Raw genomic sequence first — 9,057 nt, 5'->3', positions numbered from 1 at the left:
TTGGTGTTCTCTACTGCTCTACCACGCATTGTCTAATTTTTATCCAGCTTATTTTTTTTCTCTAATTTTTCCCCCCATTTGGAAGCTATTCCTCTACAACAACAGATCTCTAACATGAGCATACATCAAAATAACCCAAAAGGCTTATTAAAACACAGATTGCAGGGCCCCATGCTAAGAATTTCTGATCCAGTGGGTCTGGAATGGGGCCTGAGAATCTGCCTTTGAGAAAGAAGATGCCCCTTGTCCAGCGACCAAACTTTAAGAACCACTGCTGTGGGTGAAACCGGGCTGTATACCTTGAAGGTGAGGCATTTGTATAAAGGACCTGCTTCTGGGTTGTCCTCTCAGATTTTTCATTCACAGAATTTCTGAGGTCACAGTTCTAACCAAATCACCAGAATTCAGTGTTTTACGGACTGGACTTAACATGGACTCCATAAAAATATATATATATATATATATATATATATATATATATATATATATATATATATATATATATATATAAATCAGTACCACCATTTAGGATGGTAGTGATGTACAATTTTTTAAAAATCTGTTCCCCATCTTGATAGAAAGTTGTCATGCGAATATAACATAACATATACAATGACATAACTGTAATCTCCAAATTTCTTCTTGTAAAACACAGGTTTCATAAAAAAATCAGCAGAGAATAAATTACCAAGATGTTTCCAGGAAAAGCTCAGAATTTAAGATGTCACTCTGACTTCAGTTACTGCAATAGAAAAGAATGAGCAAATTACATAATCCATCCTGATTATTCTTCATTAGCTATTGAAATCTCCATGATGAGAAGTTTAAGAACCCGAGCTACAACTGCCCAAGTGACAATGGCACTGAACAATTTGGAAATTATGTACAACCAGCAGAAAAGGGGTACTAAGTACTAAGAGCACCCATCTCACAAAAGATATTATCCCTTAGAGCTTTTTCTTTCCCTTGGCTCCAGCTCCCTGGCAAATCTCGAGTTCTGGGATGGTTAAAAATAAGACAAGCAGCTCTCCCTAGTGGCAATTTTGATCATTGCACACAAAGTCAAGAACAGTCGTCGTGTCAGCCTCTCGTTTAAATCTGTCTAAATCTTGGCAAGCGACCTTGACAGGAGGTGGCTGTTTTAATCCCTGCTCATAAGACACAACAGATAAACACTTAAAGCCATCAGTCACGCCATCTCCACTGGAGAATTCCTCAACGGTTAAGAGAGACAGGTGCAAAACCCAGCTCAGCAATTTAATGTGAAGGAAAACTATTTTTAGTGGTTACATTGTGCTTTTCAGATAATTTTGTAAAATACAAGCACAAACTTTATCCTGCCCTAATCTTCACCCTCTTCTCTTTTCTTTTTTTTTCTCTCCCCTCTCCCACCGTTAGGAAAATCTGGAGTTGAACTGTAAGCCAGGTTCTTGTCCTCTGCACATGGCAGACATGAGCCACCCATGGCAACTGGAGTCCCCTGCCTTTGGCAATCTTTTTCCATGAAGTACTCCAGGATGTGAAGAGAATGCCACGTGGAAAAATGAAGAAGAACCACAGCTGTGTCTTCTTAGTTCCACCGTGAAGCACTCAACCACCCGTGGTCTGTACCTGCAGAGACTGGTACAGGGGAGCAGAAGCTTTCTATATTGTCCGTCCTTCATACTTCTAAAATTAAAGTGAGGCACCTTACAATGAATGAAAAAGGACAAATCAGCTTAAAAGAGCAGGAGATAAGGAATCCAACAGTGGACTAAGATTAAAAAAAAAAAGAAAGAAAAAACCTACCATTGAGCTGACTCCGACTCATGGCGACCCCGTGGGCGTCAGAGTAGATCTGTGCTCCACACGGTTTTCAGTGCTGTTTTTTCAGAAGCTGGTTATCAGGTCTTTCTTCTGAGGTACCTCTGGGTGGACTCAAGCTGCCAGCCAGCCTTTCGGGTAGCAGCCAAGCTCATTAACCGTTTGCATCCCTCAGGGACTTCGGGGTTCAGGTATTCCGAATGCAGCAGATGGAGGACTGTATTTACTGAGTTGGGTTAAATCGGATTGGACAAAGAGTAAGAGAATTTGGTTGCTTTTTAACACCAAGAGTTACAAGTTATTACGCCTATGGCTATGCCCCTAAGTAAAATGGTCAGAGGATTAAAATATCACATGTGTTTGCTAAGGAAAATATTCAACAGGATAATGAATATTGAAGAAGTCAATAAGAAAATTACATTTTTACTTGTAAGAAACATCCTGGTTTTAAAAGGCTATTTACTTCTCTGAACATACAAGTAAAACATACCTGTTAAAGATAACATTGACAATATTGAAAAATACAAAGAAAGTAACAAATACCTGTAACACAAGATCCACAAATAAACACTTCTAATATTTAGTGTATAGCCTTTCAGATTTTGTTCCTATGGAAAAAAAAAAGCTATTTTCATTCTAAGGACACCCATAATTCTTTCGACGCATTAGCAGTACGCCTATGAACAAAGACTCCCACCCACTGCCATCGAGTTAACTCTGACTCATAGGGACTCCATAGGACAGAGCAGAACTGCCCCATAGAGTTTCCAAGGAGCAGCTGGGGGACTCAAACAGCTCCTACCCACCATGCGACCAGAGTTTCCAAAGACTTTTAGTGAATATAAAAAACAATAAGATCCAGTGGGAAGAAGAATAGTACGTGAGGTTTTTTAGTCACAATTTAAAACCCGGATTATTTTTTAAAGGCATCAAAACAATGTGTTTGTGAAGGCAATTTGCACTGTGTGGTTAAAAGATACATTTAGAAACCCAAAAGACGGCGGCCATACAAATGCTGCCAATGTTGAAGTTAAAGTGAGGCTGGGAGGAAAAGAGAAGTGTTTTATCCAACTTTCCCTCAATGGCATTGTTCTCTCTAAAATTTTAAGTTACTAAATGATCACAGTACCGTATAAATAACAAACCACAAAGTCTAAGAATCCTGAGTGTGATTTAGTATTATAATTAAAATTCCCCACAAGGCGCATGTGACACGCATTTAATGATAGGCATACTCGCAATACTATTACACAGCAATTTGGCATAAATGGCAAATGATTACTTAAATGACTGAAATTAGTACCGTTTTCCTTCAGCCAAACTCAGCGCTTCTGGGGTCAGCTGGGAGAGGGACATCAAGGCAGATTAAAAAGCTCTGTCAAGATGCCTCCAAAGAAAACCAGGTACTGGGCCTTCTTCATTCCCTGGTGAGAAGACAGGCTAGGGAGAAAAAAAGGAGGGGAGTGTTCTGCTACGAACTCAGGGAAGTGCTGTTTGTGGCTCCCAGATACTTTCTCTTGTTCTTTCTCATCTGGGGTTTCGAGAAAATTCGAGACAATTTGATCTTTCCTGCCAGATAAGTGGTAGGACCCTACAATCACCAGGCTCCCTGAGTTATAGACAAAGTCTTCAAAGCCAACTAGAGGAGCTGTTTGTCTGGGGTAGGTATCCTCCACGGCTCCCCTCCGCTCTCTGGAGCCTAGCCCTCTACATGAGCAAATTGGTCTGAGGACTGAGACTTAAGGAGACTTTCCTCAGTGACCACTACTCTCACCCCCATCGGCACCACCAAGTAGGGCCCCTGTACACTCCCTGAAACGTCACCCCTTTCCTCCAGTTCACAAATCAGCAGCCCTGGGGTGATGAACGGGGGCTCTGGTAGATACTCGTGCTTCCCTAGAGCAGGTGCACTGGGTACTAGGGTTCTGGGAAGAGAGTCACAAGGAAGAGAATGAATGAAGCACGGAAATGAGAAAAAAAGAAAAGACAAATTTCACTTTCTTCAAAGAGTTGCTCAGAGGTAACCCTGCCTACCCCAGGCCAAGGAAACCTTGGTGGTGTAGTGGTTAAGTGCTATGGCTGCTAACCAAAGGGTCTGGCAGTTCGAATCCACCAGGCGCTTCTCGGAAACTCTATGGGGCAGTTCTCCTCTGTCCTATAGGGTCACTAGGAGTCGGAATCGACTCGACGACACTGGGTTTGGTTTTGTTTGGAACCCAGGCTAACTGGCCAATGCAGGAGTGCTTTATGCTTCACCAGACTTCAGGGACCTGTTAAACCTGAGTTGCTGAAAACGAGTTCAAAGTCTTTACTCAATTCTGATTTTGTTCAGAAAGAAGAAAAAGCTCACTTATTCAGGAAATTTGAAATAGAGCACTGCCAGTATTTCTTCTTAGCCTGCAGAGCCCTGAGAAACCCACACGCTATCCAGTTATGTTCTAAGGGTTACTGACGACTGGGTTCCTAACCTTAACCTTTCTGCAAAAAGTTTGAAAGATCAAAACACTCAATTTGTTGTCAGTTCTTGACTCAGAAGACACATGCACCCATAGAAGCCCCCGGGACTTTAGACAATGCTCTTCACTCCCAGTCAGGCTATGGCACGTCTCAGGTCACGACGTGAGGGCGTCTGAACCATGAACTTCTGACTGCCCCTGACCCTCCGACGCCCCTATCTTCCCAGCATGGCATTTGTGATCACCTCGCTGACGCAGTTCCCATGTCACAGTGCTCATAAGCCACAGATCAATCAGACCTGAGCTGAGACGTGAGTCAAAAATGGGAGTATACTTAAGAGGGAAAAGAGAGGTGAAAATTAACAGGAGTGAGACAAGACTTAATGGAAATTAAGCAAATACGCATCGACTGGAAGAAAATGTCAAAATGTGTGTTAAATTATATAAATTAAATCTTTACACACTAAAGAGTACTGCCGCTCAAGCTCCGTATGTGTCTGAGTGTAGACAATTTCCCTTTGTCAAAGCCTGGTAGATTTGTCTGTTCGACTCCTTCTTGTCACTGAGCACAACAAGCTCTCGGTCTGATGGTCAGTAGGTAAAAACCAAGAAAGAGGGCCCTTGGAACCTGACACAAACCAAAAAGAGCCAGAAAAACTGAGATTCAGTGAATAAAGTAAACATGCTTTCCATAGAAGGGTTTCGCTCTAAAATAAACCTTTTCTTCTTCTTTGTGACAAGAACTCCTAGCTTTACCTTACACTATTCAGGATTAAAACCTACCCTTAGACCTTTTTTTTTTTTTAGACCTGGGCAAGATGGCACCCTTCCCCGTCCTCCTGCCCTGGAGGAATGTACTCTGGACTTCCTCTGGTCATCCTGACTCCAGGGGGTGAGGAGTCAACAGGGCCAGAGGGACTGCCCATCTGTCCATAGACTATCCTCTGGGGGCTCAGAGCCAGTAATTTCTTGCTCTGACAGCCTCAAATCTACTTCCAAGGACTCTATAGGCTTCTCTTCTCTTCCCAAGGGTGCACCTAGGCCTGAAGAGTGAACAAGGGATGGTTATTTGTACAGGAGGCCACAGAGGACAGGGAGTTGGGATGGAACATGGGTAAACAGGCTAGGATGCCCACACTTGGTGAGCCAGGCCCCTTGTCATGCAAGACAGAGCTAGGGATGAAACCGAAGGCCTGGGAGAAAGGTCAGAGGGGTACAGGCCAAGGCCTGGGGCCAGGGGTCAGCTCTTCAAATACTGCCATGTTCTGGCTAACTCTAAGAATTCTAAATGTGAATCTGGCCCTCCCTCCATATCGTTAAGAAGGTATATTTGTCTAGGTTGGTGAACAGAACTTTTATTCAACCCTTTCATGCCCAGTGGTACATACAGAAACCACAAACTTTTTCAGCCTCTGAAGGTTTAGCGGGGAGCTCGTACACCACTGACAGTGTGTGCTGCCTCAAGGCAGGGGCCTTTACGATTGTTTGAAACTGAAGAAATGGGTGTGTGCCCCAAATTACAGTTTTTACAGGATATTGTACGAGATGTCTGAATTTTTGGTAGGAAAAACAGAAATTTTGAAAATTTTTATTTGTTACACATATGTACCACCTAGGTGGGGACTCTGGGGTATCATTAGTGGTGCTTCATATGTACCAGTAAACACTTAGGGTAGGCTTGTGGGAGGGAAAGAAAAAAAAAATCCATACCACCTACCAAAATTTCAGGAACACTCAACGACTTAGCATGCTTCCATTAATGAAAACGTGCAGTATCAACAAAAAATTCAAAGCCAAAAATAATTGGGTCACCAAAGGGTTAACTTCGGTAGCTTGATTTATAAATTTTAAGTATTTATCCATGTGGTATATAGGCCTCTGTTTGTTTCCTTAGTCCAGCTCCACAAATGAAACAACCTGAGAGTTTTGTGTTTGCCCTGATCACCCATCCTCACTTCCCATCACAGCATTTTGTCACAATATCTCAACTATGTTTCCTCTGCCTCTTAGAAGTGGAATGACATTTTTGGGTTTAGTTATTATGACATTTAGTGTTGCCTTAACTCATACGTAAAATTTTTAATTTAAAATAATTTTTTAAAACATTTATTTATTCTGAAGTATTTTAGAACTATTTGTTTCAAAATGTTTTGGGGAATGAAGTAAATTTCCATGTTGAAGAAGAGGAAAAAATTATACTTCTCACACCATCCCTGTAATATTCACTATGAGATTTTTTGAAATACTTTATAAAACAGCCATTGCAAAATGTTTGACGTCAACAAAACCTTTTTGAGTTGTGTGTTAGTCATCTAGTGCTGCTGTAACAGAAATACCACAAATGGGTGGCTTCAAGAAACAGAATTTTATTCTCTCATATTCTAGGAGGCTAGAAGTCCAAATTCAGGATACCAGCTCCAGTGAGTGGAAGCCTTTTTCTCACTGTTGGCTCTGAGAGAAGGTCCTTGTTATCAGTCTTCCACTGGTCCAGAAGCATCTCAGCGCAGGCACCCTGGGTCCAAAGGACGTGCTCCACTTCTGGCTCTTCTTGCTTGGTGGTAATGAGGTCCCTCGCCTCTCTGCTTGCTTCTCTCTTTTATATCTCAAAAGAGATTGACTCAAGATACTACCTAATCCTGTAGATTGAGCCCTGCCTCATTAATATAAAAAAAAAAAAAATTTTTTTTTTTTTTTAAATGCCTCTAGTCCTGCCTCATTAACAACACATCATTTCTGTTAGGTGCTGTCGAGTTGGTTCCAACTCATAGTGACCCTGTGTACAACAGAGCAAAACACTGCCTGGTCCTGCACCATCTTCACAATCGTTGTTATGCTTGAGCTCGTAGTTGCAGCCACTGTGTCAATCCATCTCTTTGAAGGTCTTCCTCTTTTTCACTGATCCTCTACTCTACCAAGCATGATGTCCATCTCCAGGGACTGGTCCCTCCTGATAACATATCCAAAGTGCGTGAAACAAAGTCTCACCACCCTTGCTTCTAATGAGCATTCTGTCTGTACTTCCTCCAAGATATACTTGTTTGTTCTTTTGACAGTCCACGGTCTATTCAATATTCTTTACCGACACCATAATTCAAAGGCACGAATTCTTCTTCAGTCTTCCTTATTCGTTAGCCAGCTCTCACATGTATATGAGGCGGTTGAAAACACTATGGCTTGGGGCAGGGGCACCTTAGTCCTTAAAGTGACATCTTTGCTTTTTAACACTTTAAAGAGATCTTTTGCAGCAGATTTGCCCAATGAAGTGTGTCGTTTGATTTCTTGATTGCTACTTCCATGGGTGTTGATTGTAGTAAAATGAAATCCTTCATAACTTCAATCTTTTCTCCATTTATCTTAATGTTGCCTATTGGTCCACATGTGAGGATTTTTGCTTTCTTTATGTGAGGTGTAATCCATAGTGAAGGCTGTGGTTTTTGATCTTCATCAGTAAGTGTTTCAAGCCTTTTGCACTTTCAGCAAGCAAGGCTGTATCATCTGCATATCACAGATTGTTAATGAGTCTTCCTCCAATCCTGATACCATGGTCTTCTTCATACAGTCCTGCTTCTTGGATTATTTGCTCAGCATACAGATGAATAAGTATGGTGAAAGGATACAACCCTGACACACATCTCTCCTGACTTAAAACCACACAGTAACATCATGGAAGTTAGGATTTACAAAACATAGGATAATCACATCAGATCACAAAATGATGGACAACCACAAAAACACAGGGAATCATGGCCTATCCAAGTTGACACACATTTTGGGGGAACGTAATTCAATCCATAACACATATATTCCAATTTGTGGACAGTTTTCATCTACGGTCTGCTTTCTGATAATCTGCTAACCAGCTCTCAGACTCTAGATGTCTTCTGTAACTAGCTTCAAGCTTGCATTTTTGAAGTGCTGGGTTTCAACCTGTTTCTTACTCTCTCACCCTCTTCTGTCCCAGGGCATCCTCATTCATGCTTTCTCGCTCCCCATAACTCCTTTTATAAAGCCTGATTCATTTCAGACCTTTTGTGTGCTCCTTTCTGGCTTCCTCTATTGTGACTGCCTGCCAATTCCTTGCAATCCTTGCCTGCTCTTCCACTCAGTATAGTTTCTGGCTGCTTCTCAATTCTCATTCGTTAGCAATTTCAATTGCCTTTCCCAGGGGGCACTTCCCTCACCCCTTTGCTTCTTGTATCTCTATGAGAGAAAATAAATTAATCGTTTTATTCCCAGTTGGGGCATTCTCCCTCCCTCTACCTCCCAGACATGGAGCTCCACCCCAGTGGAGGGGAAAAAATTACAATAATAATAAAAGCTGTCTTTACTCCAAGACTGATTAGATTATAACTGGCTTTAAAAAAAAAAAAAAAACTGAGCTATTGCCATATTCACCAGTGATTTTCCAATCATTGCTCCACTTACATTTCCTCTTGACTTTAGCCTTTTTCTTTTAATGAAAGTTACCAAACAGTTTTATAAAGGAACTGGGAGTACAGGCAGTCCTTGGCTTACAAACGAGATTCATTCCTAAGTCTACCTTTACATCAAATTTGTAGGTAAGCTGGAACAGGAACGTACGGTTCTTATTTAGAGTCAGTTAGTTTAATGTTTGTCTTAGTAAGTAGTATATATTTTACCTTTCTATGCATATAAAACACCTAACAAACTAAAACATCTTAAACATAATAATACAGTACGTAATAATAGTAAAAGTAACTACATACGGATGGTACTGTACTGAGGAGAGAGAATCTGTGTGCTTGTGTACATATGTAGGTATATCCAAACCAAACTC

At 41.4% G+C, this 9,057-nt stretch overlaps 1 long non-coding RNA gene across 1 annotated transcript; it reads right to left on the bottom strand.

Annotated features, from left to right (window-relative positions):
• Positions 1 to 685: 685 nt before the first annotated feature.
• On the bottom strand, positions 686 to 2,513 carry LOC126066580 (uncharacterized). Its single transcript, XR_007515142.1, has 3 exons — positions 2,347 to 2,513; positions 1,789 to 2,029; positions 686 to 742 (listed from the first exon to the last, which is right to left on the bottom strand). It is a non-coding gene; the product is annotated as an uncharacterized LOC126066580 (long non-coding RNA).
• Positions 2,514 to 9,057: the final 6,544 nt, after the last annotated feature.

The sequence above is a fragment of the Elephas maximus genome, chromosome 23, assembly GCF_024166365.1.
Source record: "Elephas maximus indicus isolate mEleMax1 chromosome 23, mEleMax1 primary haplotype, whole genome shotgun sequence".
NCBI classification, from domain to species: Eukaryota; Metazoa; Chordata; class Mammalia; order Proboscidea; family Elephantidae; genus Elephas; species Elephas maximus.
The sequence above is the reverse complement of the archived record's forward strand: the minus strand, read 5'-3'. Positions and strand labels throughout refer to the sequence as shown.